At 42.5% G+C, this 26,417-nt stretch overlaps 1 pseudogene; it reads right to left on the bottom strand.

The window, feature by feature from the left end:
• Positions 1-731: 731 nt before the first annotated feature.
• The window catches only part of LOC125518427, a 54,870-nt pseudogene continuing 29,184 nt past the window's right edge, over positions 732-26,417 (bottom strand).

Genomic DNA, 26,417 nt, shown 5'->3' with positions numbered 1-26,417 from the left:
CAATAAATTCCTTAACTCTACAACATTATAAGAGATGTTGTGCAAAACGTAAACATGGCATGATTTCATAATTGTCAGGAAAGTATCTAACTTGTTGTGAGTATCTCGTCACAACCTTGTTGACGTTCATTAGAGAAGCACAACAAATACCGCTTTAGATTGAAGCAGACAAAGTCAATTTAATTACTCAATGATAGTATGCACATATAACACCTAGCATCCCATAGTGTGGGCCACCGCCAATTCCACTTATGAACTTCGGCTGACAAATATGTCGCATTGCAATAGAAGAAAAATAAGCTTGCATTCTCCTAAAAGAACGCAACACATCAAAATAAATAAATATCAAACTGAAAAATGGTTATGATGAACACGTGACATGCTTTGCTACGGAGAAAATATCGGACGACATGAACCTTCTAACATAACATTACTTAGGACTGGACGTGCTTACTATCAAGAATTCATGCATCAAATGTGACAAACCAAAAGGTGTCAATTACCTCTGAACAGGGCCGTCTTCAGAAATTTGGGGGCCCGGGACGAAAATCAAAATAGGGCCCTATTTTTTAAAACCATATATAACTGAAGAACTAATGCAAGTAAAGCATACTCTCACATAATTATTTAACTTCAAATATATCTTATTGTTACAATATTTAGGAAATATATCAAATACTAACAGTAAAATAGTAAATATGGTACTAAAGGAATACACTTATAAACTGACCTCATTTTCTACCAAAAAGCAGCATTCTTCTAGTATTTCTTGATATGAAATCTTCGATCAAATCTCCATAATTAATCTTCTCCAAGACATCATTTTCAAGTGCTATTGTTGCCAATCCATTCAGTCTTTCTTGTGTCATTGTAGAACGCAAGTAGGATTTCAACAACTTGAGTTTAGAAAAGCTCCTTTCCGCAGATGCAACTGTCACAGGATTGGTTAACAAAATTATGTATGCGATAACAACATTAGGATAGATTAAGGAACGCTTCTTCAAAAAGTTCAGAATATCAAGTGGGCCCATAGATTTCTAAAGTGAGCCCTGCAGAAAAAGTAGCTCGCTACACAATTCAAGTCCATCAATATCTTTATGTTCTCCACTCTTAAGTGCATCAAGATTAACACACGCAGCCAATAAACTCTTGTCATCCAAGGATCGCAGCCTATCTGAAGTAAACAAGAAACCAAATATTTTTTCATACCCCTCATACTGTTCAAATCTCGTGTTAAGTGAAACTATAGCTTGATCAACAATATGCAGAAAATAATTGACCCTAAATGACTCCTCTGCTGATTGTGAAACAATAGATGGATCATCTGCACCCTCACCAAATTGCCTTTTTCTCTTGATTTTACGCTTGGTGCGGAACTCTGGATTAATATCCATCTCCTTTGCAATTTCTTTTGCAGCTTCCAATGCTTTTGAAAAGCCAGATTCTCTATACTTAGTGAAGAAAGAAATCAAGCCCTTTACAGACTCAATAGCAATATCAATAAGCATATCCTTTGACTGCAACTCTTTGCTGATCAAATTAACAGCTGATAATATTTCATACCATATGATTATTGATACTAAGAATTCAAAGTCACAAAGATTATTTTCTGCCAATGATTGAGCTTCACTACTTGTCGATGGATCTTTATCAATTTCAGCCACTTGTAGTAGAGCCTCCCTTATTTCTGGTAGTTGAATCCTTATAGCCTTAACACTATCAACACGACTCTCCCACCTAGTAGATGACAATGACTTGAGAGTCACTCCTGATATGTTATTTTTGAGAATTTGCCATCTTTTAGTAGAGCTAGCAAATGTTGTGTAGATGCGTTGGATAACTCCAAAAAAATCGGATGCTTTACGACAAGACTTTGCCATATCACATATTGTCAAATTCAGACTATGACAACCACAAGCTGAATAAAAAGCTCTCCGATTTATTTTCAACACTTTACTTTGTACCCCTTTATGTATTCCCTTCATATTTGACCCATTATCGTATCCTTGCCCTCTCAGATTGTCAATATCAAGGTCAAGAGTTTTCAATTCATTTTTTAGAGCATCAAACAATCCTTGCCTAGTGGTATCATTCACATCCAAAAAACCTAAGGATGATTCTTCAATGCAAAACGAACCTGAAGATGCATCAACATACCTAATTATCAAAGACATCTGCTCTTGGTGGCTTGCATCGGGAGTACAGTCAAGTAGAATGGAGAAGTACTTTGCTTCTTTTACCTTCTTAACGATTTCAGACCTGATTGTAGCAGCGAGCAAATTTATTAGTTCATTCTGGATGGAAGGACCGAGATAATGATCACGGATTTTATCACTTGTGATGCGGTCAACATGTTCTTTTATAACTGGGTCAAATTCTGCCAACATTTGAACCAGTCCTAAGAAATTTCCATTACTATCTTGGTACACCTTGCTATTACTGCCACGGAATGCTATATTATGTTCCGCAAGAAATTTCACAATCAAAAGAATCCAGAGCAAAATTTTTCTCCAATGCTCCCTTTCCTTTTCAAGTTCTTGCTGAGCAACTTTATCAATTGTTTGATTCTCCTCCAACCTGAGGCGCAAATTATACCAACTACTCATATTTGTGACATGTTCTCTACCATTTTCATGCTCTTTGAGTCTACTGATAAGATGATGCCAGTCACTGAAGCCATCATTTGCTAACTGACCTCTCACATGTCCCTTCCTTAATAGTTTGCAACAAAAACAAAATACTTTGTCAAGCTCTTTGCTGTACACAAGCCACTCTCTATCACACTTTTCTTCATTTGAGAGAACTCTAGTGTACGCTAGTGCAGAAAACCTTCTACCAAATTTGTCTGTAGGACCATGCTCAATAGACAAGTCTCTTTTAGGACCTTTTTGCACCGACATATCAATCATTGTAGGATCAAGTGCATCCCATGTTCTTGGATCAAATATATCAGGTTGAACAGAATTATTTGTGTTATCAGCAATATTAGCATCATCACCTTCAGCAGCAATATTAGCACCTTCATCGACATGATTAGAATCATCACCTTCACCAGCAATATTAGCACCTTCATCAACATGATTAGAATCATCACCTTCGTCAGCATTGTTAATATCACCACCTTCATCTGTTTCACCAATGTGAGCCTCAGCCTCTTCTGGATCACCACCAGGTGCATCATCAATATTAGCATCTACAGTTTGGTTTTCAGAATTGGGTTGAGGGTCTTTCACAACAAATTTATCGAGAGCGCCCTTTTGTTTTCGAGTATCTTCTTTTACTTTTTGTTTCTTCCTTCGCTTTGAAGCACCAGAATCATACCTCCTTCCTGGATGCATGCTTCTTTCTGTTTAATAAGACAAACATATCTGAATCAATTCAAACTCTGAGAATTATAGCTATAAGAAAATATAAAAGGACTTCACCCAGATGTAAGATTTTGAATTTTTCCTTTAACAAAAAAGTAGCCTACAGCCTACTGTCTACACTGACGAAATAAATTAGGGCTTGGACGCTTTGTCTACAACTACAAGAACCAGTGCCTGACAAGAATCAAGAACTTACCCTGGAAAGGGAAGGGATCAAGGGATTATGTGCGCTGGGGTGTGGCCGGTCGGCGGCCGCGTATCGCGTACACGGCGTCGCCCCCTGCCTGCTCGATGTGTCTGTCGCTCAGCCGCCATTGACCCCTGTTGCCCTTTCGACTGCGTGCGATCAAATCGGCCAATCGGGACGGGAGTTACGGAAGCAAAACGGGCTGGAGGAGCTACGTGCGTTCGTGCCTCAGATCGCTAGAATGGGCTACCTGAGATTGCGTTGGTTTGGCCTTATACATATTACATGCTGGACTGGGGGCCCCCAAAATTTTGGGGCCCTGTGCGGTCGGCCAATTTGGCCTTCCTCATCAACGGGGCTGATAGTAGCACCACATTTATTATGTTACGGTATCTACCTATGTTACTATAATCATCTCTCTCTTCTTTAATTGCCTGCCACATAAGCATGTTTGCGAGTCCCAAGTACATGATACTACTTATGTTACCCCCACTATGGCCAGCCTAAGCATGCCTTTGTTGCTGAACGGTCGGAGGCAGCCAGTCAAGCAGCGTCTTCCATATAATTAACATTAACATCAGAAGCGAATTTAGTCTCAATTATGACATTAATTTCTAGCTAACTACGGATGGTTAGATCATAATGAAGTGCACCCATCCACATGTTGGGGAACGTAGCATAAATTCAAAATTTTCCTACGTGTCACCAAGATCTATCTATGGAGTCATCTAGAAACGAGGGAGGAGTGGATCTACATACCGTTGTAGATCGCGCGCGGAAGCGTTCAAGAGAACGGGGTTGATGGAGTCGTACTCGTCGTGATCCAAATCACCGATGATCGTAGCGCCGAACGGACGGCACCTCCGCGTTCAACACACGTACGGAGCGGAGACGTCTCCCACGCCTTGATCCAGCAAGGAGGAGGGAGAGGTTGATGGAGATCCAACAGCACGACGGCATGGTGGAAGTAGCGGGATTCCAACAGGGCTTCGCTAAGCGCTGCGGGAGGAGGGAGATGTGTCACGGGAGGGAGAGGGAGGCGCCAGGCCTTAGGTATGGTTGCTCCTCCTTTTCCCCACTATATATAGGGCCAAGGGAGAGGGGGGAGGCGCAGCCCTTGCCCCTTCCTCCAAGGAAGGGCGCGGCCAAGGGGGGGAGGAGTCCATCCTCCCCAAGGCACCTCGGAGGTGCCTTCCCCTTTTAGGACTCTCCCCTTTTTTCTCTCTCTTGGCGCATGGGCCTCTTGGGGCTGGTGCCCTTGGCCCATATAGGCCAAGGCACACCCCTACAGCCCATGTGGCCCCCGGGCAGGTGGCCCCACCCGGTGGACCCCCGGGACCCTTCCGGTGGTCCCGGTACAATACCGGTGACCCCGAAACTTGTCCCGATGGCCGAAATAGTACTTCCTATATATAATTCTTTACCTCCGGACCATTCCGGAACTCCTCGTGACGTCCGGGATCTCATCCGGGACTCCAGAACAACTTTCGGGTTACCGCATACTAATATCTCTATAACCCCTACGGGTTCGGGAGACATGCAGACATGACCGAGACGTTCTCCGGTCAATAACCAACAGCGGGATCTGGATACCCATGTTGGCTCCCACATGTTCCACGATGATCTCATCGGATGAACCACGATGTCAAGGACTTAATCAATCCCGTATACAATTCCCTTTGTCTAGCGGTACGATACTTGCCCGAAATTCGATCATCAGTATCCCGATACCTTGTTAAATCTCGTTACCGGCAAGTCTGTTTACCTCGTTCCGTAACACATCATCCCGTGATCAAACTCCTTGATCACATTGTGCACATTATGATGATGTCCTACCGAGTGGGGCCCGAAGATACCTCTCGTTTACACGAAGTGACAAATCCAGTCTCGATTCGGTGCCCCAACAGACACTTTCGGAGATACCTGTAGTGTACCTTATAGCCACCCAGTTACGTTGTGACGTTTGGACAACCTAAGCACTCCTACGGTATCCGGAGTTGCACAATCTCATGGTCTAAAGGAAATGGATACTTGACATTAGAAAAGCTTTAGCATACGAACTACACGATCTTTGTGCTAGGCTTAGGATTGGGTCTTGTCCATCACATCATTCTCCCAATGATGTGATCCCGTTATCAACGACATCCAATGTCCATGGTCAGGAAACCGTAACCATCTATTGATCAACGAGCTAGTCAACTAGAGGCTTACTAGGGACATGGTGTTGTCTATGTATCCACACATGTATCTGAGTTTCCTATCAATACAATTCTAGCATGGATAATAAACGATTATCATGAACAAGGAAATATAATAATAACTAATTTATTATTGCCTCTAGGGCATATTTCCAACAGTCTCCCACTTGCACTAGAGTCAATAATCTAGTTCACATCGCCATGTGATTAACACTCACAGGTCACATCGCCATGTGACCAACATCCAAAGAGTTTACTAGTGTCACTAAACTAGTTCACATCATCATGTGATTAGGACTCAATGAGTTCTGGGTTTGATCATGTTTTGCTTGTGAGAGAGGTTTAGTCAACGGGTCTGCAACATTCAGATCCGTATGTACTTCGCAAATTTCTATGTCATCTCCTAGATGCAGCTACCACGCTCTATTTGGAGCCATTTCAAATAACTGTTCTACTTGGAGTTATTCTAAATTGTTGCTCCATTATACATATCCGGTATCTCTACTCAGAGCTATCCAGATAGGTGTTAAGCTTGCATCATCGTAACTCTTTACGTCGAACTCTTCATCACCTCCATAACCGAGAAAATTCCTTAGTCCACTAGTTACTAAGGATAACTTTGACCGCTGTCTTGTGATCCATTCTTGGATCACTCTTGTACCACTTGACTGACTCATGGCAAGGCACACTTCAGGTGCGGTATACAGCATAGCATACTGTAGAGAGCCTATGATAAAAGCATAGGGGACGACCTTCATCCTTCCTCTTTCTTCTGCCATGGTCGAGCTTTAAGTCTTAACTTCATACCTTACAACTCAGGCAAGAACTCCTTCTTTGACTGGTCCATCTTGAACACCTTCAAGATCATGTCAAGGTATGTCCTCATTTGAAAGTACCATTAAGCGTTTTGATCTATCCTTATAGATCTTGATGCTCAATGTTCAAGTAGCTTAATCCAGGCTTTCCATTGAAAAACACTTTCCAAATAACCCTATATGCTTTCCAGAAATTCTACGTCATTTCTGATCAACAATATGTCAACAACATATACTCATCAGAAATTCTATAGTGCTCCCACTCACTTCTTCGGAAATACAAATTTCTCATAAACTTTGTATAAACCAAAAATCTTTGATCATCATCAAAGCATACATTCCAACTCCGAGATGCTTACTCCAGTCCTTAGAAGGATTGCTGGAGCTTTGCATACTTATTAGCATCTTTCAGGATTGACAAAACCTTCCGGTTTGTATCACATACAACCTTTCCTCAAAAACCGTCGAGGAAACAATGTTTTGACATCCTATCTGCAAGATTTCATAAATAATGCAGTAATCGCTAATATAATTCCAACAGACTCTTAGCATCGCTACGAGTGAGAAAGTCTCATCATAGTCAACTCCTTGAACTTGTCGGAAAACATCTTAACGACAAGTCGAGCTTTCTTAATGGTGACATTTACCATCATTGTCCGTCTTCCTTTTAAAATCCATCTGCACTCAACAGCCTTATGACCATCGAGCTGTTCTGTCAAAGTCTACACTTTGTTTCCATACATGGATCCTCTCTCGGATTTCATGGCCTCGAGCCATTTATCGGAATCCGGGCCCACCATCGCTTCTCCATAGCTCGTAGGTTCATTGTTGTCTAGCAACATGACTTCCAAGACAGGATTACGTACCACTCTGAAGTAGTACGCATCCTTGTCATCCTACGAGGTTTGGTAGTGACTTGATCTGAAGTCTCATGATCACTATCATAAGCTTCCACTTCAATTGGTGTAGGTGCCACAGGAACAACTTCCTGTGCCCTGCCACACACTAGTTGAAGAGACGGTTCAATAACCTCATCAAGTCTCCACCATCCTCCCACTCAATTCTTTCGAGAGAAACTTTTCCTCGAGAAAGGACCCGATTCTAGAAACAATCCTTTATTGCTTTTGAATCTGAGACAGGAGGTATACCCAACTGTTTTGGGTGTCCTATGAAGATGCATTTATCCGCTTTGGGTTCGAGCTTATCAGCCTGAAACTTTTTCACATAAGCATCGCAGCCCCAAACTTTTAAGAAATGACAGCTTAGGTTTCTCTAAACCATAGTTCATACGGTGTCATCTCATCGGAATTACGTGGTGCCCTATTTAAAGTGAATGTGGTTGTCTCTAATGCCTAACCCATAAACTATCGTGGTAATTCGATAAGAGACATCATGGTATGCATCATATCCAATAGGGTGCAGTTATGATGTTCGGACACACCATCACACTATGGTGTTCCAGGCTGTATTAGTTGTGAAACAATTTCCACAATGTCTTAATTCTGTGCCAAACTCGTAATTCAGATATTCATCTCTATGATCATATCATAGACATTTTATCCTCTTGTCACGACGATCTTTCAACTTCACCCTGAAATTACTTGAACCTTTCAATAATTCAGACTCGTGATTCATCAAGTAAATATACTCAACATCTACTCAAATCATCTGTGAAGTAAGAACATAACGATATCCACTACACGCCTCAGCACTCATTGGACTGCACACATCAAAATGTATTACTTCCAACAAGTTGCTTTCTATTTCCATTTTACTGAAAACAAGGCTTTCAGTCATCTTGCCCATGTGGTATGATTTGCATGTCTCAAGTGATTCAAAATCAAGTGAGTCCAAACGATCCATCTGTATAGAGTTTCTTCATGCATATCTACCAACAAACATGGTTCGCATGTCTCAAACTTTTCAAAAATGAGTGAGTCCAAAGATCCATCAACATGGAGCTTCTTCATGCGTTTTATACCGATATGACTTATGTGGCAGTGCCACAAGTAGGTGGTACTATCATTACTATCTTATATCTTTTGGCATGAACATGCGTATGACTACGATCGAGACTCAATAAACCATTCATTTTAGGTGTAAGACCATTGTAGGTATTATTCAAATAAACAGAGTAACCATTATTTTCTTTAAATGAATAACCGTATTGCGATAGACATAATCCAATCATGTCTATGCTCAACGCAAACACCAAATAACAATTATTTAGGTTTTAATACCAATCTCGATGGTAGAGGGAGCGTGCGATGCTTGATCATATCAACCCTGGAAACACTTCCAACACATATCGTCAGCTCACCTTTAGCTAGTCTCCGTTTATTCTGTAGCCTTTTGTTTCGAGTTACTAACACTTAGCAACCAAACCGGTATCTAATACCCTGGTGCTACTAGGAGTACTAGTAAAGTACACATCAACACAATGTATATCCAATATACTTCTATCGACCTTGCCAGCCTTCTTATCTACCAAGTATCTAGGGTAATTCTGCTCCAGTGGTTGTTCCCCTTATTACAGAAGCACTTAGTCTCGGGTTTGGGTTCAACCTTGGGTTTCTTCACTAGAGCAGCAGCTGAATTGCCGTTTCATGAAGTATCCCTTTGTTCCCTTACCCTTCTTGAAACTAGTGGTTTCACCAACCATCAACAATTGATGCTCCTTCTTGATTTCTACTTTCGCGGTGTCAAACATCGCGAATATCTCAAGGATCATCATATATGTCCCTGATATATCATAGTTCATCACGAAGCTCTAGCAGCTTGGTGGTAATGACTTCGGAGAACCATCACTATTTCATCTGGAAGATCAACTCCCACTCGATTCAAGCGATTGTTGTACTCAGACAATCTTAGCACAAGTTCAACAATTGAGCTTTTCTCCTTAGTTTGTAGGCTAAGAAAATCGTCGGAGGTCTTATACCTTTTGACGTGGGCACGAGCCTGAAATCCCAATTTCAGCCCTCGAAACATCTCATATGTTTTGCGACGTTTCAAAAACCGTCTTTGGTGCCTCAATTCTAAACCGTTTAACTGAACTATCACGTAGTTATCAAAATGTGTATGTCAGATGTTCGCAACATCCACAGACAACGTTCGAGGTTCAGCACACTGAGCGGTGCATTAAGGACATCAGCCTTCTATGAAGCAATGAGTACAATCCTCAGTTTACGGACCTAGTCCGCATAATTGCTACTATCAACTTTCAACTAATTTTTTTCTAGGAACATATCTAAACAGTAGAACTAAAGCGCGAGCTACGACATAACTTGCGAAGATCTTTTGACTATGTTTAGGATAATTAAGTTCATCTTATGAACTCCCACTTAGATAGACATCCCTCTAGTCATCTAAGTGATTACATGATCCGAGTCAACTAGGCCGTGTCCGATCATCACGTGAGACGGACTAGTCAACATCGGTGAACATCTTCATGTTGATCGTATCTTCTATACGACTCATGCTCGACCTTTCGGTCTTCTGTGTTCCGAGGCCATGTCTATGCACATGCTAGGCTCGTCAAGTTAACCCTAAGTGTTTTGCATGTGTAAAACTGTCTTACACCCGTTGTATGTGAACGCAAGGATCTATCACACCCGATCATCACGTGGTGCTTCGAAACGACGAACTGTAGCAACGGTGCACAGTTAGGGGAGAACACTTCTTGAAATTTTAATGAGGGATCATCTTATTTACTACCGTCGTTCTAAGCAAATAAGATGTATAAACATGATAAACATCACATGCAATCAAATAATAGTGACATGATATGGCCAATATCATATAGCTCCTTTGATCTCCATCTTGGGGCTCCATGATCATCTATTACAAGAACATGATCAATCTCATACATCACATATATCATTCATCACATCCTTTTGGCCATATCACATCACATAGCATACCCTGCAAAAACAAGTTAGACGTCCTCTAATTGTTGTTTGCATGTTTTACGTGGCTGCTATGGGTTTCTAGCAAGAACGTTTCTTACCTACGCAAAACCACAACGTGATATGCCAATTGCTATTTACCCTTCATAAGGACCCTTTTCATCGAATCCGATCCGACTAAAGTAGGAGAGACAGACACCCGCTAGCCACCTTATGCAACTAGTGCATGTCAGTCGGTGGAACCTATCTCACGTAAGAGTATGTGTAAGGTCGGCCCGGGCCGCTTCATCCCACGATGCCACCGAATCAAGATAAGACTAGTAACAGCAAGCATATTGAACAAAATCAACGCCCACAACTATTTGTGTTCTAATCGTGCATAGAAACTACGCATAGACCTAGCTCATGATGCCACTGTTGGGGAACGTAGCATAAATTCAAAATTTTCCTACGTGTCACCAAGATCTATCTATGGAGTCATCTAGCAACGAGGGAGGAGTGGATCTACATACCCTTGTAGATCGCGTGTGGAAGCGTTCAAGAGAACGGGGTTGATGGAGTCGTACTCGTCGTGATCCAAATCACCGATGATCCTAGCGCCGAACGGACGGCACCTCCGCGTTCAACACACGTACGGAGCGGAGACGTCTCCCACGCCTTGATCCAGCAAGGAGGAGGGAGAGGTTGATGGAGATCCAACAGCACGACGGCGTGGTGGAAGTAGCAGGATTCCAACAGGGCTTCGCTAAGCGCTGCGGGAGGAGGGAGATGTGTCACGGGAGGGAGAGGGAGGCGCCAGGCCTTAGGTATGGTTGCTCCTCCTTTTCCCCACTATATATAGGGCCAAGGGAGAGGGGGGAGGCGCAGCCCTTGCCCCTTCCTCCAAGGAAGGGCGCGGCCAAGGGGGGGAGGAGTCCATCCTCCCCAAGGCACCTCGGAGGTGCCTTCCCCTTTTAGGACTCTCCCCTTTTTTCTCTCTCTTGGCGCATGGGCCTCTTGGGGCTGGTGCCCTTGGCCCATATAGGCCAAGGCACACCCCCTACAGCCCATGTGGCCCCCCGGGGCAGGTGGCCCCACCCGGTGGACCCCCGGGATCCTTCCGGTGGTCCCGATACAATACCGATGACCCCGAAACTTGTCCCGATGGCCGAAATAGCACTTCCTATATATAATTCTTTACCTCCGGACCATTCCGGAACTCCTCGTGATGTCCGGGATCTCATCCGGGACTCCTAAAAACTTTCAGGTTACCGCATACTAATATCTCTATAACCCTAGCGTCACCGAACCTTAAGTGTGTAGACCCTACGGGTTCGGGAGACATGCAGACATGACCGAGACGTTCTCCGGTCAATAACCAACAGCGGGATCTGGATACCCATGTTGGCTCCCACATGTTCCACGATGATCTCATCGGATGAACCACGATGTCAAGGACTTAATCAATCCCGTATACATTTCCCTTTGTCTAGCGGTATTGTACTTGCCCGAGATTCGATCGTCGGTATCCCTATACCCTGTTCAATCTCGTTACCGGCAAGTCTCTTTACTCGTTCCGTAACACATCATCCCGTGATCAACTCCTTGATCACATTGTGCACATTATGATGATGTCCTAGCGAGTGGGCCCAGAGATACCTCTCCGTTTACACGGAGTGACAAATCCCAGTCTCGATTCGTGCCAACCCAACAGACACTTTCGGAGATACCTGTAATGTACCTTTATAGCCACCCAGTTACGTTGTGACGTTTGGCACACCCAAAGCACTCCTACGGTATCCAGGAGTTGCACAATCTCATGGTCTAAGGAAATGATACTTGACATTAGAAAAGCTTTAGCATACGAACTACACGATCTTTGTGCTAGGCTTAGGATTGGGTCTTGTCCATCACATCATTCTCCTAATGATGTGATCCCGTTATCAACGACATCCAATGTCCATGGTCAGGAAACCGTAACCATCTATTGATCAACGAGCTAGTCAACTAGAGGCTTACTAGGGACATGGTGTTGTCTATGTATCCACACATGTATCTGAGTTTCCTATCAATACAATTCTAGCATGGATAATAAACGATTATCATGAACAAGGAAATATAATAATAACTAATTTATTATTGCCTCTAGGGCATATTTCCAACACCACAGTGCATCCAATCCCAATAGAACCCACCCGACTCACCTTTGTGTCTCCTTGAGAGAAGCTGACGAGCAGACAAAGAGAAGGAGGAAATAATGGCAGCTGCAGCACATCCCTTCCTCCTCCTCCTCTACGTCCCTTCACCGCCTTGCTCCTACCCCACCAATACTTTCCCGTCTTCCTCCTAACCCTCCTCCATCTCCATGCCGTGTAGCTCTCCCTCTCCCGCTTCCCTCTTATTCCTCTCCTCACGTCCGCCTGCGCTGCAAGATTCACCACTGCCAGACACCTCGCCCCGCCTCCCAGAAACACCAGCAGCGCGAGCACCTCGTTGACCTGCTTGCCAATCTTTCCTCTCCCTCAATGACTGCCTCATGACAGGAAGAAGACGACAAGAGCCTCATTCTTGAGTCACTCGACTGCACCCGCGATGCGATCCGGTAGTGCCCTACCGTGATGGCAGGCCAGGACCAAGTTAGCAACAACACGGACTTTGTTGGGCTAGGAGACGGAGCGATGGGCGATGTAGCCAGCGAGACCACCAGCTGGAGGAAGGAACCCATGTAGGAGGTGAATCAAGGCAGGGCAAGGTCGGGCCGGCGCCCATGCATGCCGGCCAGGTAGCAAAGCAGCATGATTACGTGAGGAGGTGAACATGGGCGTTGAGGTCCATCCTGCTGCTCCCTTTCCTCGATCGTCTCGACAGTCGCACGTCATCTTCGGTTGAGCGAGGCGTTGCTTGCGGTGTCCTCCAACTGTCGCCGGATCACACAGGAATGGAGGTCGGGCCGTTGAGGGATGCTTCCTTGCTGGATATGGTGCCACGCTTGAATTTGAGGATCCTGAGGTGCGATGCTTGCCATTTGTAGGGTGCGACGACAGGCGGTGCTCGTCACTTATTTCAGAATCTATATGGTCAAATTCGGTTCCAATTCTAATACCTATAGCACACGATTACTACTACGATTTCCTCCTAATTTTTTTGCCTTAGCCTCACGCGATGTGAGAGGATTAGGACAAGAAATAGCCTAGGGGGTTCTTCCGTTATGTAGATACTCTTAAATCTTGTCCATCAATCTTTATGATTACAACAAAATCGACGGATATAAAAGGGTGACGTATGGAGAACTATGAAAGTCTCCGTCTTTTAATATTAGGTATAGATATAGATGTGTAGTCAAAGTATTTCTACTTTGATCAAACTTACAGAAAAAAGTATCAACATTCACCAACTCCCAATCAATATTGTTATATTCGTACGTGATAACCCACAAGTATAGGGGATCACAACAGTTTTCGAGAGTAGAGTATTCAACCTAAATTTATTGATTCAACACAAGGGGAGCCAAAGAATATTCTCAAGTATTAGCAGTTGAGTTGTCAATTCAACCACACCTGGAAAACTTAATATCTGCAACAAAGTATTTAGTAGCAAAGTAGTATGGAAGTAACGGTAACGGTGGCAAAAGTAACAGTAGCAGTTTTGTAGTAATTGTAACAGTGGCAACCACAAAGTAACTAAGCAAAGATCAATACGTGAAAAGCTCGTAAGCATTGGATCAGTGATGGATAATTATGCCGGATGCAATTCCTCATGCAACAGTTATAACATAGGGTGACACAGAACTAGCTCCAGTTCATCAATGTAATGTAGGCATGTATTCTGAATATAGTCATACGTGCTTATGGAAAAGAACTTGCATGACATCTTTTGTCCTACCCTCCCGTGGCAGCGGGGTCCTATTGGAAACTAAGTGATATTAAGGCCTCCTTTTACTAGAGTACCAGACCAAAGCATTAACACTTAGTGAATACATGAACTCCTCAAACTATGGTCATCATCGGGAGTGGTCCCGATTATTGTCACTTCGGGGTTACCGGATCATAACACATAGTAGGTGACTATTGACTTGTAATATAGGATCAAGAACTCACATATATTCATGAAAACATAATAGGTTCAGATCTGAAATCATGGCACTCGACCCCTAGTGACAAGCATTAAGCATATCAAAGTCATAGCAACATCAATCTCAGAACATAATGGATACTAGGGATCAAACCCTAACAAAACTAACTCGATTACATAGTAAATCTTATCCAACCCATCACCGTCCAGCAAACCTATGATGGAATTACTCACGCACGGCGGTGAGCATCATGAAATTGGTGATGAAGGAAGGTTGATGATGACGACGGCGACGGATTCCCCTCTACGGAGCCCCGAACGGACTCCAGATAAGCCCTGCCGAGAGAGATTAGGGCTTGGCGGCGGCTCCATATCGTAAAACGTGATGAATCCTTCTTTGATTTTTTTTCTCCCCGAACATGAATATATAGACCCTGGTTGTTTTGTGTGTGCGGTTGCTGCGGATGGTGGTCTGTGTGGATCTTGTTATAGTGAGAGTGTTATGCTGGTGCTGGCTTGAAAGAAGGGAAGAAATGCTCAACAATCTATTTCCTGCAGCATTTAGCTATTTACATTATGAAATATGTGGACAGTAGGTATGTTTCCCATGTTATATGGTAATAACTATACACGTTATCGTTGAGTTTGCTGTGTGTTTATAGAATGACATGGTTGGCTAATTAAGACCTGTCCGTGTATCTTTTAGAATTTGCTTCATTGGTAGCACATTCAGATATATTAATTAATTTTGTGCATGTTGGAGAATTTAGACGACGATAACAAACTGTAATCACGAATACTTGTATAGAAACTTGCACGACCATCTTGTTTAATTTTGTGATATTCCTCCATACTAGGAGCTAATCAGCTGCACTGTTATTCAACTTTCATTGGCAGTTTTAATTTCACTGAATCATCTTTTCTTTTCTATGCTCATGTTCAAGCCTGGTAGTATATTTTTTTTCCAAATGGTCTATTTACTTGATTTATCTGTTGTTTGATTTTGCTCCATCAGCTTTCCTGATGTCCTTCTACATATATATGTTGGTTGTAATCTTCTTGAAGAATGCAAGTACTTGATATTCCGTTCTATTCTTGTAGGTGAATGGAACTTGTGTTGTTGGTAGAACTCCGTTGAGGACTTCTACCCATGTTGAAGAGCATGTTCTGTGGTATCCAAGAGTAGCTAGCTTTTGTACTGGCAGAGCGGTCTATTTGTAGATCCCAATATTTATGATTGTGTGGATCTGGATGAAGTTTGAAGTTCCTGGGTATGCAAGATTTGATGGTTAAACTGGTAGATGTGATGTGAATGAGTGTATGGAAACTGGTTGTTGTGATGTGAATGAGTGTATGTAGTTTCACGTGTTCTGTTCTGTATAGCATATTGTAATAAACTTATTTTAGCTGTTATTTGAAGATTTTCATATGCTTTCTCTCTTCTGTCTGTTTGATATATACATATATATATATATATTGCTTATTAATAAGCTGTGAAAAATCTGACATTTGGGACCCATCTGTAAATTGGAGCTGGGAAAAAAAGCTGGAAATAAAAAATAAATTGACTGCAAAATGTTGTGCGCTAGAAAATAAAAAGGCCAAATTGTAGGCCAGGCCCATGTAGCTAACCGAAATTAACATAAAATACATATATTAAAAGGGCTTGCCTAGAAAATAATACATGGGCCGAATTACTGGGTCAGACCCATGTAGCTAATAAAAGCATAGGAAAAAAATACATTAAAAAGGCCGAATTGTTGGGCTAGGTCCATGTAGAAAGTCGAATTGGACCGGGCTGATTCTTGTGCCACATCAGATTGCCACGTCGGATGCCTACGTGGCCTGGGGAGGCTGCTAGTGACCAAAACAAAACAATAGGCATATTTTGATCGTAAACGTCTACGACCTTCTCACAGAGAAGGTCGTTAATTTCAGTTTACGACCGCCAGCTTTTGACCTTCTGTTTTTGGTCACAAAAAGGTCGCAAATGAAAAACAATGACCTTTCAGTGACCAATAGTCAAGGTCACAAGTTGACATATTTCTTGTAGTGCAAGAACGCCTGGCATAGTGTGTGGCATAAGAGACTGGATGAACAACATGTCAAGTACGCGGCCATGGACACGTACACAAGCTACGAGATGTACATGCGGATCGTTGACATGAGGAACTGTCTTCTTCCTGACCCAGACGAGGGATCGAGCCACATAGCAAAGGCGGGAGCGTCACAAGAAGTAGATGACTAGACGATCGTTTCTCCTACTTTAGAATGCATGCAATTGTTTATTGAGGTGTGTGCGAATGATCTGTATAGTCACTTATGTAATTTGATGTTTATTTCAACTAGCAGAGTGGCCCGCTCGATGCGCGGCCTAGAAATCTAGAAAGTTCATAATGAGAACATACTATTTGTTTTGTGTAGGGAATGAGACCAAATTTTGAATGTACAATCTCGTTGTTTGTAGCTACAAAGAACTTGCGAGGGTGTTGTCTATAGTGTGTTGAAAGTAGGGTTCATATTATATGATTTGCAATACTATAGCCATCGTGAATATCAATAAATATCATAGGCTATAATTTGTGGAATAATGATTTTTAAGAACACCATATTAGTGAGTAGTTGTATGTATCATTCGTGCAGAATACTCAGTCAAATAGTTGTATGTATGATGGATCAAATGGTATTAATTTTTATTGTGGATATTGATATATCTTTCTAAAAACTCAGCCAAACATGCACTTGTTTGACTTTTGAAAAAAATACACCTTACGTAAAGGAACGGGGGGTATGTCGGAACGCACTTTACATCTATTTCCTTTCACTCTCTCATCGCTCCATCATTGTTCAACATGCACATCCTATGTCCTTTGTCATATTGATTTGTTGTATGATATGACAGGATCACCGAGCTTGCTTGGCGAACATATTTTCAACATTTATTTTCAAAATTATCCCTTGATTTTCAGTACGTCTCTTCGCCCTAGCAATAATTTCTATTAGCTCCGAAGCACAAAACACTTCCACATTTTGTCAATACTGCTCCTTAGTAGCGAACCAGGTAGAACATTAGGGTGATGGACCGAATCTTGCATATCACCGTTGGTTTCCTCTCTTTGCTAACCAACTATTATGATTTTATTTGGTAAGGGTGAAAAATGTATTGTTGTATAATTGGATGCATATTCCAGCTACTTTAGAAACAGAGCACAAACACAGAGCCATATTCTAGGTCTTGACCAAACTTGAAAGTAGACGAAAGATTGGCTTAAGTCCATCATCAATTATGCACACATAGTGCTCCCAGCCTCTTGCCATTGTTGTGGTACATAGACGTGTTGGTATCTTGCTAGGAATTAGCAGATGACAACGCAACTTTAGACCACAGGCTTTGATGACCACACAGTCATGGCCGGTGTTTCTCTCATTCCATGATATGCTTGATAGATCCAGGGTCGTGTACGACAGTACTCAGATCCGTTTTCTAATTAACATATTGTGTCAGATTAATTATGTTTTACAGTTTGTATGGAAGGTGGGAGTCCAAAATAAAAGCCAGATTCTTTTTGTAAAGAAATATATATTTGCAATATTTTTAAGAAAACTATTCGCCATGCCACATTCTCCTAATGCCTGATTAGTCACAAACCACGAATGTTATCTCCTACACTTTGTTGCATTGCGTCTAGTGGATCCAGATGCTTAATGACATGAACGGCCACCTCACACGAACGACTATGTAGTATGTTTCTCGGCCATGCTTGATGGAAGTAGCTGCCAACGTCAAAAAATTTCATGCCCAAGGACTATTCTCATGCAAAAAATAGTATTGTACGTATCCTATCCAATTTATCTTTGACCACTGAAGAATCTAGTTTTTTTTCCAGGATTGCGTACTATTTTCTTTTCGAAGATGCTTTTTAAACAAATGTATGTGTATATTTGTCACGATAAATCGTCTCAGACCGACCATGTTATACATGCATGTTAAGAAGAAGGGACATAGGGATATTATTTATAAGTATCGCGCTGTTTTTTCTTTCTTCTCCCAAAGATGCATGCTATTTATCTTCTCCCAGTAATCCATTGTTGCTATCGCTCCTCATTATCGTTTTGTGATCGTACCTACGGATGGTCCCTGATTAGATATCTCTTTTGATCTGCTGATTTTTTTTCCTTTTATTCTCCTCCCAAAGATGCATCCTATTTATCTTCTCCCTGGGATCTGTTGTTGCTACCGCTCCTCCTTATTATCTTTTTCTGATCATACCTACGGATGGCCCTTTTTTATGTGATTAGAGATCTCTATTGATCAGCTGATTTCTTTTTACATTTTTTTCTTCTCTCAAAGATGCACGCTATTTATCTTCTCATTCCGCTGTTGCCACCGCTCCTCCTTATTACCTTTTTCAGTTTTGATCATACCTATGGGTGACCCTTTTTTCACGTGATTAGAGATCTCTTTTGATCTGCTGTTTTTTTTTTCTTTTGATTTTTTTGCGGGGGGTTTTCCTTTTGAAGTTACCTGGCGCTGATCTTTGAGATCTTTTTTTTGAACTGTTAAGAGATCTCTTTTGTTATTATAAAATTAAGAGGTCTGATTCTTAAAAAGAATTAAGAGTTCTTGCCCATAATGTTTTAGATGTATTTATATGGTGTGGGTCCACATTCATTTATGAAGATCTAAGGGTCATATTTTGTTGATTAATAGAGGGTCCACCAGATCAATGGCCGGCTACAAGAGATAATTTGTATATAGGAATAGATTAATTTTTTATAGAAAGGAAGAGATCAATAGTGTGCACGTGTTGGATACATGGACATATAGTAGGTTTATTTTTTAAACGTGGATGCCTAGTAGTTTTATTTTTGAGGGGGCGTCTAGTAGCTAAGTAGACGTATTTCATTAGGACTCTAGTTAGACGTGTTGGACCAACTAAAAAAAAGTTAGACGGTTGGACCAACTCAAAAGAAAAGTTAGACGTGATGGACACATAATTTTATTTGGAGGTTCATAATTTTATTTGGAGGTTTTAGTCTGGGTCCACCAAATTTATGTTGTTACGAACAATGAATGGCTAAGAATATTTTATAACGAATATTTTCCAGATCAAGGGCCGGTATTTTCTAATTAATATGGGATTTTCTTTTCTATTTCTCTTGCTCTTAATTCATCATTTATTACTTTTAATATATAATAGATTATATATATATACATGTTATTCTACTGTAGACAGAGCAATTCACAAAGCGTATTAGCAGCAATCGTCTGTGTTATTATTGGTCTTCGCACCCATTCCAGATTACGGACCTGTTTGCCGCATATCACACACATCTTGTTTAGTTGAACCGTTTCCATTGTGATGCCTAATCACACACCGTTCATCCCAGTGAACTGTATGTTGTATATCACACACGCCTTTATCTGGCTGCCCGTTTCTTTTGTGCCTCCTCATCCCAAACAGTTAATTGAGCTGAACCGTTTGCCCTGCATCACACACGCAACTAAATTCTGAACCGTGTTTGATGCATCTGTCATCGCAAACGTTTTGCACCTTTTTTGACGGTTTTTTTTACACCACCGTTTGCGATTATGGCATCGCACACAGTTTCTCGAAGGTTCTCTGATCGTAGTGTCGCATTTGGACCATCCTGCAGTAGTGAGGTGCAACAGAGCCGACAGCAGCCTTCAAGGTGAGGTTTTGGCATTTCCTCATAAGCTGGCAATGTTGAGCCTCCATGATAGCATCCACAGGGTAGCTAGGAGCCGTGAAGTCAGGCTGCAGAACGAGCTCCGTGGAAGCTACGCTGCTTCTCCGCTAAGATGGTGGGGTAGCTTCGTGCCGCTGAGATGGTTGGCCGGCAGCTCACTGGATCTCAACTTGTTCCTCTAGCTTTAGTACTCTTGCATTCAGCTTCTGCATTTCACTCAGCTCCTGTTTCCTCTTCGTCTCCCGGTTTTTGTAACCGCCTGCGCCAGGATACCCAACTTTCCACGTAATGGAGCCAGGCGTGCCTCTCGTTCGTCCAGGGTGCTCAGGATTCCCGAGGGCCTCAGTTAGCTCGTCCTTCTCTTTGTCGGGGATGAACATCCCTTGCTGCACTGAGGCGATATACTTCTGAAGCTTCTTGACGGGTATTGCAAGTTGTTCGTCCGTTCAAACGCACTTCCCTGTTTCAGGGTCCAAAGTTCCCCCAACCCCGAAGAACCAAGTCCTTCAATGGTCTAGCCAGTTCAATGTCTCTGGTTCGACCCCTAGCAATCAGGTCATTTTCAGCTTTGTCCCACAAAGGCCGGGCTTTGAGGTGGCAACCTGACCCCGTGCGATGGTGATACAGCTTCTTTGCAACATTTATCGTGTTTGTCTCTGACATCTTCTTACTCTTGTCTGACGTCTTGTAGGCCACAAATGCGTGTCAGTGATCTCTTATCTTCTCAAATCGGCCGGTGAATTCCGGAGTCTTCCCTTTGTCGAAAAACGTTGGTTTCAACTCATTTTCCACCTCCTGAATAGATCTGCCATCTTCTTAAGAGCACACACCTTGACCAATGGTTCTATAACTGGCTTATCGGATCCTCCTCAGGCGGTAGGGTGAAATTTGCCTTCAGCGAGGTCCAAAGTTCATCTTTCTGTCTATCAGTGACATAAGAAACTTGAGGGTCTTTGTTCTTAGGAAAATTCCATAGCTGGATGTTGTCCCTAACAATAGCTCTGCACTAAGTAGAAAATACATCCTTGGTCCACCTGGGTTCAATCAGTTGGCCATCGTTCGAGATTGTTGTGATCGTGAACCTTTCATCCTGGTGCAAGCTTTCTTCGGGCCTCGTCTCGTTACCGAAGTTTGGCTCGATCTGGAGGGCTATAAAAGAAGAAAGAGGAGTTAATATATGTACATACCAAAACAATTGATGCATCAATTAGCTAGTCAGCACGGGCTTAATTAATATATATACCTCGCCAGACTTTGCAACAACTCCCTCCTCCGTTCGGTCGCCGGAGCCGTCATCACGGTCTCCTTCTTCCACCGGCATTCGGTCACCGGAGCCATCAAGATCATGTCTTTCCTCCTCCATTGTTCGATCATCAGAGCCTTCATCCTCTCCTTCCAGACGATCGGTGTCATTGAGAAACAACAAGACATCACATCTGTCGCGGATTATGTCCCCCAACAACTCTTCTTGTTCTAAGTCTCATTTATCCATAGTTTCTGCAAATATTACAACATGGAAATTAATATGCAAACATGAGATATGCATCTATTGGTGGCAAACATAGACCTAGCTAGCTAATCACAACAAGGAATATTAATTAGTGGCCTCGACGCTTCTACGGGTTGGGTTGGCCTCGACAACGCTTCTAGGGTTTAGGGTGGCCTCGACAATGCTGTTTTAACTTGGTAAATTTGGGTGGTCTCGACGCTATTAGGGTTTGGGGTGGCCTCGACGCTTCTAGGGTTTGGTCGGGCGAGCGGGGGTTAATCGACTTCCCCCCTCATGTTGAAAAGTTACTGAAGTTTTATATGAACAAAAAAATACTACCTATGCCGGACCGCCTCTCTCATGAATGTATGACGTCCGGACCACCTCTCTCATGAATGTCAAACAAGGTATTTAACAAAATGGCGACATTTTGCATGTGTACAAAATGGTCCCTATTTTTCCTGATCTCATCTACCCTTCCATATGTCACATTGTCTAGTGTCAAAGGATTCAAGAAAACCATGGCTTCATCTTTAGCCAGAAGTAACTGGCGCATAATGGTACGAAGCTCTCCAAAATTGTTTAGGAACGGAGTCCTGGATAGGATTAATTAGCTTTTTGGTACGAAGTTCAGCAAGAGACTTTCGAATATCGCTATTTGGAAGGCCTTTGATGAACTTCATACCAAAAAGCGAATTATCCTATCAGGACTCCGTTCCAAAACAACTTTCGAGAGATTCATACCATCATGCGCCTGTTACTTCCGGTAATTATGAAACCATGGATTTCTTCAATACTTTGACACAAGAGAACATGCACATATAGAGGCGTAGATGAGATCAAGAAAGATATGGATCAACTTAATTATGCACATCCATAATGGGGGCATTCTTGATAAATCTCTTATAAATCTTGAGAGTTTGTCAGGTAGGGTCGGAGGGGGTATGAGATCGACAATGTTTTTCTTCTAGCACTACTAGGAAAAGGCCTACTAATGGTGCACCAGTTTTGCCTACTAATGGCGCACTACTGGCCATTAGTATCACGCCACTAGTATTTCTTACTAATGGTGCACCACTGGTGCGCCATTGGTATCTGGTATACTAATGGCGCACCACGCAGTGCGCCATTAGTATAGAACACAATGCGCCATTAGTATGCCTCCCAGGGGGCCATATTTACCATGTGCTTTGGCATACTAATGGCGCACTGTTGGGTGATGCGCCATTAGTATACTTGGCATACTAATGGCGCACTCTGTAGTGATGCGCCATTAGTATGAATATTAGGTTTTTTTTTACTTTTCTGATTTTTGCACAGGTTACAAAATATATTATTTGACAGAATATAGACAGCAGCACACAGCAACAACAGATTCATCGAATACAATAGAAGATTAGTCTCCGAATACAATTCATCATATTAGTCTCCGAATTCAAAAGACCGAACAAAGATAAAACATTACAAGTCTCGAGACCGCGAGTATCGAGTTTGTCTTCACATTACAAGTCGATATCGATCATCTAAACTACCATCACATAGAAGAAAGCTACGGTCATCATGATGAGCATCATCGCGATGAAACTGGTCTTCATCTGGTTCCTCCAACGATCCCTCCTCTCTCCCGCTAGATAGCGGGCGTATCTAGATTCCGCCTCCGGCCTAGTGGTGTACCCTTTGTAACTGTTACCACTGAAACGGTGAACCTCTCCGACACTCCTCCCAGTCGTCGTAGACTCTGAGAACCTTACCCTTGTACACGACATACGACGACATCTCTATGCACAAGCCAAACAACAGACAATACATACATAAGCAATATACTAGCAAAAAAGCCCGTGCGTTGCAACGGGAGAAAAAACTACCACATGCTCTTAATTTACAAAAAATGATCGATAATCTGAGAACTTGTAGCTATGGCCCAAACAAAGATGGTCTTAACCTATAAAAGCGTAGTTTAAGATTCTACAGGTGTTCTATTTCAACACAGCTTGCATGTAGATTTAATCCATACAAAGAAACGGGTAAGTGATCATGCATTTATTCATGTCATGTTCGGAATCGGGTGTTGTTACGGGTGAGTAAAGAAAAACGACAAAAACAAACGATCTTGTGGTGCGCATAGTCCAACAGGCTGACCCCAGTTCAGGTGGCGGAGGACGATGCGGCACTGTGGCTCGTCTTGATCTGGCCAGAACTCGCCGCCTACAGGGAGGAGCGGCTCAACAAAGGTTGTGGTGCACGTCGTCCAATAGGCCGATGGTGGCGCGCCGGTAGGCTACTGGTTCATTTGCTGATGTTGGCACCGCACCTACCGAGAAAAGGTAGGGGGGAGGAAAGAGGATCGTACCGCCGCCGGGGATGGTAAACGACGCGACATGCTGATGGCCAAAAGCGAGGAAGAGTTGATGTGGCGATTAACATTGCAGCCTAGATAGTATATTTTAAATTGTTAACAGGTAAAATAACATTATATTCAGATTCTACATATTTTTCTAATCAGATTTCATATATAACATGTTAAATTTGGAGTTACGGTTTAGAAGATACGAGTATTTTAAAAAACATTTGATATGTACTGCGGGTTTAATGTTAGAAATATTAGGGGGTTTTCTATAAAATAGCAAAACAGACTAAGAATACCTATTTCTTTTATTAGTAGGTATAGATAAGTATGCAACAAAAGGATCGGAAGAGAAAAGCAAGACATTACTAGCATGATTCATGGCCCTACTAATAAATAGCATCGATTACATCTAAGTTGAACGACTGTCCAAACCAAAGAGACATACAATTCATTAAAGTTTAATTACAACATGAGCCAATCAATGTTTCAGAACTACACATCACTACTTTCGACTCGACTCATGGGACAGGAGCATGGATGAAGCCGCCGTCTGTCGTGATGGTCATGAAATCGCGGGCGTTGTCAGCCTGCATTTGTAGCATTCCGTCTATCTCACTGTTGGACAGTTGATATCTGAAGAAGAACTGCCCCGAGGTATGAAGGACATCTTGATGGATGATGTCCGCAAACTCCGACTGGATGCGAAAGAATTCTTGTCTGATATCCGCGTCCTGGATTGCCGACAAGCTCGCGGCCCAATCCTTGAGATTATATGGTAGCAGAAGGTGATGATGGTCCCTTACGATCGCCCACATGTGATGGAGGGCGTAGTAGGCATCCTTCTGACCGTCAGGCGGCTGCTTGACGCAGGAGAACGTCGTATTGTGGGCGAACACGTGCTTGCCGTACTTACGAACTGCCCTGGTGAAGGTGCCTCCAGATTTGGCGTAGCCGGGGAGAACATCATCAAGAACTTTCTTGATATTTGTGTAGTCTATCTTGGAGTCACGGTTTGGGTCGAAATACATGGCCATGGAATATTTCGGGCTTAAGAGGATGAGTGTGCAATGTGTGTCACTGCACAGAACACAGAATGTTAGAAAAAAAAAGAACGATCGAAATCTAAGAAATCATATGTTACGGGGCGGTTAAGGGATGACTTACTCGGGAAAGTAAGCCACAAGGAAGTTATCCTTATCTGGGTTTGCCAGAATGACGCCTTCGAGGTGTGAACTCGCGACTTGGCGGTCCCCAGCGCTGCTCAAGAGCTTGGCACGCATGTAGAAGGGTGTAACATCCCAAATTTTTAATTTGTAATGTTATACATTAGGTCATCATGCATATCATATTTTATTTTGCTTTTGGTTTTGATCCTAGAAAATCCTAAGCAACTCAAGGATCCACGGAGAGAGTTGGGGATTTCGTTATTTACATATTTGAGTTTTCTCAAATTATGTAAACAGGATCATTTGATTTTATTTATTTTATCATCAATTATTTCTATTACAAAAATATGAGAGAGGGAATAAAATGACTTTCTCAAAATTTAGAAATATTGAAGATTTAATAAAAAATCAAATAAGTTTTATTTCGGAGTTTTTCGGTATTTTTATTTGAATTTAGGAAAAATGCGTGTTTTTCAAACTTGTATTTTGGGCCAGATAAATGTTCACTTAGTCGGGCTTGATTTTAGGAACCCGGCAAAATTTATTTCGTGATTTTTGGAGTCCGTTTAGTATTTCTTTTTATTTTCTTCCGAGCGGATTTAAAAAAAAAACGGAAACCGACTTCGGGCCGTACCCGGCCAGGACTCCCTGGCCTGGGGCCTTTATATAGCGCCCGAAGGCCCGCGAGAGGAGAGCAGCCCGCCACCGCGAAACCCTAACCCTAGCCCCTGTCCAGCCGCCGCCGTCGCCACCGCCCGCCGCCGCCGTCGCCGGAGCACGCCGCCCGAGGTTCGCCGCCGCCGCCTCGTTTTCCGTGCAGTTTTTGTAAAAAAAATTCTGTTCGTCGTTTTTGTCTTTTTCGTCGGATTTTCCGCGGTTATTTTCTGATCGCGATTTCTGATCCGATTTTCGTTTTAGTATAACTTTTCGCTCGTTTATCGAAATCAGGCGATTCAAGCGCCTGGAGTTTCGTCTCGAAACCCTCTTTCCGAATAATCAACTTAAACATGTTTTTGCTATAGTAAAATTTGCCCTAGATCCAGATTACTAGAACGAAGTTGTTTTCTTTCGCCGTTTGATTTTCTTTTGCTTCGTTCGATTTGATTCTTTTTGCCAACCGGAGTTCTTAAGTTAAACTTTCTGGTTAGATCTTCTATTTGAGTTTTACCTATGCATTAGA

This window comes from Triticum urartu, chromosome 7 (assembly GCF_003073215.2).
Source record: "Triticum urartu cultivar G1812 chromosome 7, Tu2.1, whole genome shotgun sequence".
NCBI classification, from domain to species: domain Eukaryota; kingdom Viridiplantae; phylum Streptophyta; class Magnoliopsida; order Poales; family Poaceae; genus Triticum; species Triticum urartu.
The sequence above is the reverse complement of the archived record's forward strand: the minus strand, read 5'-3'. Positions and strand labels throughout refer to the sequence as shown.